Below are 7,500 nucleotides of genomic sequence, written 5' to 3'. Positions count from 1 at the left end.
CGCAACATTCGCCTTTGATCTTTAAAGTAAAAAAAAATTAAGCTCCTCAAAATGGTCTTCGCTCTATTATCTGTTTCCTACACACACGCACACACACACACACTCTCATACACACACACACACACACACACACACGCACACACACACACACAACACACACACACACATACACACACACACACACGCACACACACAACACACACACACACACACACACACTCATACACACACACACACACACACACACACACACACACACACACTCATACACACATCTCTTCACATCTCTTCTTCTGCTGTTTTCTTTAATTAAATGCCAGATTGCTGATGCTTAAACACTGAGCTTTATTGAATCGAAATTTAAAAAAATATTAAACTGTGTGTTTCAATAATTGCCCGGGGCGCCTTCATGCTGCCTTTACTGCTGCTGCCACTCAGGGGCACATTACACCTGCCACACCTGCCACACTCTCACACCTGCAACACCTACAACACCTGCAACACTGCAACACCTGCCACACTGCAACACCTGCCACACCTGCAACACCTGCCACACCTGCCACACCTGCCACACCTCCCACACCTCTCACACCTGCAACACTGCAACACCTGCCACACCTGCAACACCTGCAACACCTCCCACACCTGCAACACCTGCAACACCTGCCACACCTCTCACACCTGCCACACCTCCCACACCTGCCACACCTGCCACACCTCTCACACCTGCCACACCTGCCACACCTGCAGACCGCAGACCCTCCACACCAGAGGGGGCGCTAACGCGCCTCTACTGATCTTTACTTTTAAAAAATGGTCAAATAAAACAGATTTTCCCAACAGTTACATAAAAAAATCATCACAGCTAAAACTCTGCCTTATCTGAGTCACCTCATCACACACACACACACGCACGCACACACACACACACACACACACACACACACACACGACTGACTGCTGATAAAAAACAGGAATAATGATGCAAATATTACAAAATAAATGTAATTTATTGAAGTTGCAGTGAAAGCTAAAACACATTCCACGATGTGGCAACACACACACACACACACACAGACACACACACACAGACCCACACACACACAGACCCACACACACACACAGACCCACACACACACACACAGACCCACACACACACACACACACACACACACACACACGGCTCAGAAGCAGGTTTGTGCGTCTCCGGTCGGTCTGAACCTTCAGCGCTCGCTGCTGCTCCATCTGTTTGGCGGCGGCGCCGCGGCGCCGGGACCAGCGGTCAGTGACAAGGTGAAGCCCAACACGCCATCTGGCCCGACCTTGAGCGGCCGTCGCCGTGGTCGCGAGCGCGCCGAGGCCGGACGCTGCTGAACTTCCTGTTCTGGAGCGGCGGTGAAAACGCTTCCCTCCATTTCGAAGGAGGGCGAAGCCACGGTCGACCACGGACGCTCGGCATCATGGGACGCCTGCGTCGACCCGTGGGTCGACAGCGGCCGCAGCAGACGCTCTTTTCTCCTGCGATCCAGCAGGGCCCACGAACACATCATGGTGTTTCGGCTAACGAGTCAGGAGCGACATTTGAGACCTTCATCATCTTTGGGATTCACAGCTTCTCTGGAGCAGAAGCTGCTCGCTAACGTTTCAGCAGATTAGCATCATAATCGGGCTCGCTGCACATTCGCTATGCTAATGTGTGCGCGCGTCTTTGTTGTTAACGTGCGGCCATATGTGCAGCTGCTGCCGGAGCAGGTGACGACGCTGCTGCCTCTTTTCTTCTGAACGGGTGCGAGCGAGCTGACTTGAAGCTCCGCCCATTCGCCACGTTTCTGTTGGACCTGGAGTGTTTTCTGCCGGTTTCACAGCTCTGACACTGCAGAGTCAGCGCAGCCACGGACGCAGGTGTTACCCAGCAGGATGTGAATGCACCACACACACACACACACACACACACACACACACACACACGGGTCCCCTACAGAACCTCACCCTCAGCACGGCCCAGCTCCTCGCCTGGATGCCTGTTTCTTTGATGTTTAGTGAATGTTGACGTTAAAGACAACAAGCTGAGCCGTCAACGCCGCCGTAGCGCTTCCGAGCGTCTCGGACGGGATAAACGTCTCTTTCCCGGCCTCTCCGGCAGCTCCGACCTGCTGCTCCGTGTCAGCGTGTCCCATCTGCTCCCCCGTCCTCCCATTAGTGTCCAGCTGCTGGACGTCTGCGCACTTTACGACTGGCTGAGGACGCAGGTGACGTCAGCACGGAGGTGAGCTGGTGCTGGTGAACGGGCTCAGACTAAAGACGCATGGGGGAGTGTGGGGGGGGCGGGGGCGGGGGTTTATGGGGGATCCGGGGAGGTTTGGCAGACAGGAGCCTCCGCTCGGCTGGTGGTGTGAATCCGACTCGGGGGCGTCCTTACTGAGGCGAGGGGGGCGTTAAATGAACACCTGGACAAGTCTGAGGACGGGAGGAGGCGTGTGGGGGCGGGGGGGGGGGGGGTCAGCTGACGTCCAGTCCTGCTTGACCGTGATGCTGCTCATGGCTCCTCATTCAGATGCTGGTCCAGGAACAGCAGCAGTGAAGGCATCACGAGGCCTTCAGGGCCCCACGTGGATGAGGCTGGGGTGCGTTAACTAAAACTCCGTGGGTGTCATCAGCATCTTTAAGTTAAGGTGCAGCGGCCGCGGCTGATTTGCATAACTAATTAACTAATGCGCTGCTCAATTTCTGTCCCATCTGGCTCCGCGGCCCCCCTCATTCCTCACTCTGACAGGCCGGTCACTATCGCGAGGCGCACGGCGCCACGGCAACACGGCGCCACGGCAACGCGGCGCCACCAAATTAATTTGTCAACCTTCTCCTGAAATGGGACGTTCACCTTGAAAACTCAATCTACCTGAGGAGGAGCGCGAGCGCCTGGGTGGGAGGAGCCGAGAGGGAGAGGTGGCGGCGGGGAGGTGGCGGCGCCGCGTCACCTGACCACGCCTTCAGGAGTTCCAGCTCTTCCTCCAACACCTCCAACACACGGCTCACGTTCCTGCTTCTTCGGTTTCCTTTTATTAACGACGTGACAACTTCACACACACCAATAAAAGCTGCTCTTTTAACAGAGACACGGCTCAACAACACGTCGCCACGGCAACAATAACACCTCTCACCTGCTGCCGTCTTTGCTCGGGATTATTCACACAGACACACACACGCACACACACACACACACGCACACGCACACACACACACACACACACACACACACACACACCACACACACACACACGCACACACACACACACACACACACACACACAGACACACACATACACACACACACAGTGAGAATGTTTCTGAGAGCAAAAGTGAACAAAGATCTAACCTGACTCTCTTTGTTCAACAAGTTCATTTAGATTAATATGACGGAGATCCGTGTGTCCCTGTGTCCCTGTGTCCCTGTGTCCCTGTGTCCTGTGTCCGTGTGTCCCTGTGTCCCTGTGTCCGTGCGTCCGTGTGTCCCTGGTGTCCGTGTGTCCCTGTGTCCGTGTGTCCCTGTGTCCCTGTGTCCGTGTGTCCCTGTGTCCGTGTGTCCCTGTGTCCCTGTGTCCGTGTGTCCCTGTGTCCCTGTGTCCCTGTCCGTGTGTCCCTGTGTCCGTGTGTCCCTGTGTCCCTGTGTCCGTGTGTCCGTGTGTCCCTGTGTCCTGTGTCCGTGTGTCCCTGTGTCCGTGTGTCCCTGGTGTCCGTGTGTCCCTGTGTCCATGTGTCCCTGTGTCCCTGTGTCCGTGTGTCCCTGTGTCCCTGTGTCCCTGTGTCCCTGTGTCCATGTGTCCCTGTGTCCGTGCGTCCGTGCGTCCCTGTGTCCCTGTGTCCCTGTGTCCGTGTGTCCCTGTGTCCGTGTGTCCTGTGTCCCTGTGTCCGTGTGTCCGTGTGTCCGTGTGTCCCTGTGTCCGTGTGTCCGTGTGTCCCTGTGTCCGTGTGTCCGTGTGTCCCTGTTGTCCGTGTGTCCCTGTGTCCCTGTGTCCCTGTGTCCGTGTGTCCCTGTGTCCGTGCGTCCCTGTGTCCCTGGTGTCCCTGTGTCCCTGTGTCCCTGTGTCCCTGTGTCCGTGTGTCCCTGTGTCCGTGTGTCCCTGTGTCCCTGTGTCCGTCCGTCTGTCTGCCTGTTGAATTCCTTTATACTGAGGACATTTTTCTGCCAGCTGCCACTTCTCTTTGTGTCTGTGTTAAGCTAACATAGCTATTAGCTTTGATAGCACTAGCCCTCCCATATGGGGCGCTAACACTGTTCTTTAATGTACCATAGCTCAGCCCTGATGTTGCCAGCCCCCCCCCCCCCCGCTGCCATTTAGCCGTGCCTTCCACCTCGCCACATGCTGCAGCGACCTTGGCGTTTCCAGTGGCGCGCGCCGCTGGCCATCTGCAGGCGGCAGGCTTGGGCAGTAAAGCATCGCGACCCCACGTTTTTGGGGAGCTGTTACGCCTTCACTGGGGGGCCCCGGCCAGATGGTGCTCCCCCACCAAGAGGGGGTTTAATGCAGGGCTGAAGGAAGACAACTGTGAGGACCCCCATCACACACACACACACACCACACACACACACACACACATATATACATAGCTGTATTGTCTGTGTGTGTGTGGTGTGTGTGTGTCTGTGTGTGTGGTGTGTGTGTGCTGTGTGTGTGTGTGTGTGTGTGTGTGTCTGTGTGTGTGTCTGTGTGTGTGTGTGGTGGTGTGTGTTGTGTGTGTGTGTGTGTTGTGTGCAGATATTTGGGGGGGTCTCAGCTTCTCCAGCAACGATTAGACATCAGATTATTTCTCTGGCATCTTATCTCCAAATCAAAGAGAATAAGAAAGACAAATTTATTTCTAAGAAACACTGACTATGTGTGTGTATGTGTGTGTATGAGCATGTGTGTGTGTGTTTGTATGAGCATGTGTGGTGTGTGTATGAGCATGTGTGTGTGTGTGTGTGAGTGAAGAAAAAAGGCAGACGAAAATCTCCTATTCATTGAGATCAAGTCAATAACACTGTAATATTTATGAAGGCTGGAAGCCCTAAAACCCAAACTCCAGCAATCCTGAATTATAAATTGGTATTGATCTGTGTGTGTGTGTGTGTGTGTGTGTGTGTGTGTGTGTGTGTGTGTGTGTGTGTGTGTGTGTGTGTGTGTGTGGGGGTGCAGATATTTGGGGGGGTCTCAGCTTCTCCAGCAACGATTAGACATCAGATTATTTCTCTGGCATCTTATCTCCAAATCAAAGAGAATAAGAAAGACAAATTTATTTCTAAGAAACACTGACTATGTGTGTGTATGTGTGTGTATGAGCATGTGTGTGTGTGTTTGTATGAGCATGTGTGTGTGTGTGTATGAGCGTGTGTGTGTGTGTGTGTGAGTGAAGAAAAAAGGCAGACGAAAATCTCCTATTCATTGAGATCAAGTCAATAACACTGTAATATTTATGAAGGCTGGAAGCCCTAAAACCCAAACTCCAGCAATCCTGAATTATAAATTGGTATTGATCTGTGTGTGTGTGTGTGTGTGTGTGTGTGTGTGGTTGTGTGTGTGTGTGTGTGTGTGTGTGTGTGTGTGTGTGTGTGTTCTCGCCACTGATTTTTACAGTTTGTACACCAAGCCTCTTGCTTTGACCCACCCTGCAAGTACCAGAGGTGGGAGGTCAGAGAGCAGTGAGGCTGATGAGGCCATGACACACACACCACACACACACACACACACACACACACACACACAACTTGTTGTATTTTTCAACATTACAGTTTTGTGGGGACATAATAGCTAACCCTAACCCTAACAGTAACCATCCCAACTATGCCCTGAACCTTGACCTTTGACCCTTGACCCTTGACCCTGGCCTACAACAACTTCAATCTTAAAACCAGAGCTCAACGTCAAACAGTCCTTTAAAAAAATGTTCTCACTTTGCTGGTAAAATGTGGAATCTTGTACAAGTAGCAAGCACAAAAACACACACACAACACACACACACACACACACACACACAACTTGTTGTATTTTTCAACATTACAGTTTTGTGGGGACATAATAGCTAACCCTAACCCTAACAGTAACCATCCCAACTAATGCCCTGAACCTTGACCTTTGACCCTTGACCCTTGACCCTGGCCTACAACAACTTCATCTTAAAACCAGAGCTCAACGTCAAACAGTCCTTTAAAAAAATGTTCTCACTTTGCTGGTAAAATGTGGAATCTCGTACAAGTAGCAAGCACAAAAACACACACAACACACACGCACACACACACACACACACACACACACACTGTGAGGAGCTGAGGTGCATGCTGGGAGGAGGGTTTTGCAAGGCACAGTGGAAGAAGTAAGACGTGTGTGAAGGAGCCGGTGAGGTCCAGAGGTCGCCGTGACGCCCTGGTGGGGGTCCCACGCCAGCAGGACCACAGTCGGATCATACCTGCCCTGCAGGTGCACTTCCTCTAGTCAGAGTCCACAGGAAGTGTCAGCCAGCTGAGGGATGGATCAATAAGTGATCAACAGGAAGCTGACTGGACCGATCAAAACCACCGACCTGAGTCAGGAGTGTGAACAGATTCTGGACCACAAAAGCCCCGAACCAGGTGCCAGTAGAACAGGTGACTCCTTGTTTCTACCTGGACCTTCACCACCGGAGCTGGTCCAGTCAGAGGGGAGTTCCCAGCAGTCCGCTAAGAACCAGCAGGGCTGTCAGCGGCGGCTCCAGTTCCCTCTGAGAACCAGTCGAGCCGTTTTTAGCTGGATCTGGCTCACCTTCATTCTCATCACCCCAGAAACTCCTGCTGCAAACTCCAGCCCAGGTCGGGCTGGTTCTCCTCCACCTTTCCCCGTCTCCTCTAACTCCTCACAGTTCCAGCCTGCCTGCCGGCCCTGCTTTATTGCAAATCGATACTCTTTATCTGGCTGGCTCCGATGAGCCTCGCTCGCCCAATCAATATGCTACGATTGCTGGGAAGGGTCCAGTGGGGCAGATAACCCCACCCAGCCAGGCCCGGTGGAGTCAACACTCCATGGGGTCACACACACCACCTCAGGCTGAGTTAAAGCTCCATTAGATCCCTTCGTGTTGATCATTTCCCATCATCACAAAGCTGAATGCATATTTGTTGGAGCAAGGCACCATGGGAGTTTCTGTCACTGTCAACAACAGTTTCAGTTCAATCAAATCAACTCTTCTAATGAGATCTGAGATCTGAGATCTGAGCTGAGCAAATCCTCCCGAAACCTTAACAATATCAATGAAGACCCTAACAGTTCCTGCAGGCTGCCCCCAGAACGAGAGCACCTAGGAGGTCTCCCACCTGGACTTCATTAAAGCACCATTAGCTGCAGCTGAAGCAGCAGGACTGGAGACCTTCAAATAGTTGGTTCTGACCTGTACTCATCACACCAGTGTCATGTGATGGAGGCCAGACAACATCCACCTTCTCAGGTGGCTCAGACATGTTCAGCTCCCACTCAAGGTGCTCAGGAGCCATCA

General features: G+C 52.7%; 1 protein-coding gene across 1 annotated transcript in view; it reads right to left on the bottom strand.

Annotated features, from left to right (window-relative positions):
- The window catches only part of LOC130531460 (transcription factor COE3-like), a 51,180-nt gene that overhangs the window by 26,311 nt on the left and 17,369 nt on the right, over window positions 1-7,500 (bottom strand).

Source organism: Takifugu flavidus, chromosome 9 (assembly GCF_003711565.1).
Source record: "Takifugu flavidus isolate HTHZ2018 chromosome 9, ASM371156v2, whole genome shotgun sequence".
In the NCBI taxonomy this organism is placed as follows: domain Eukaryota; kingdom Metazoa; phylum Chordata; class Actinopteri; order Tetraodontiformes; family Tetraodontidae; genus Takifugu; species Takifugu flavidus.
The sequence above is the reverse complement of the archived record's forward strand: the minus strand, read 5'-3'. Positions and strand labels throughout refer to the sequence as shown.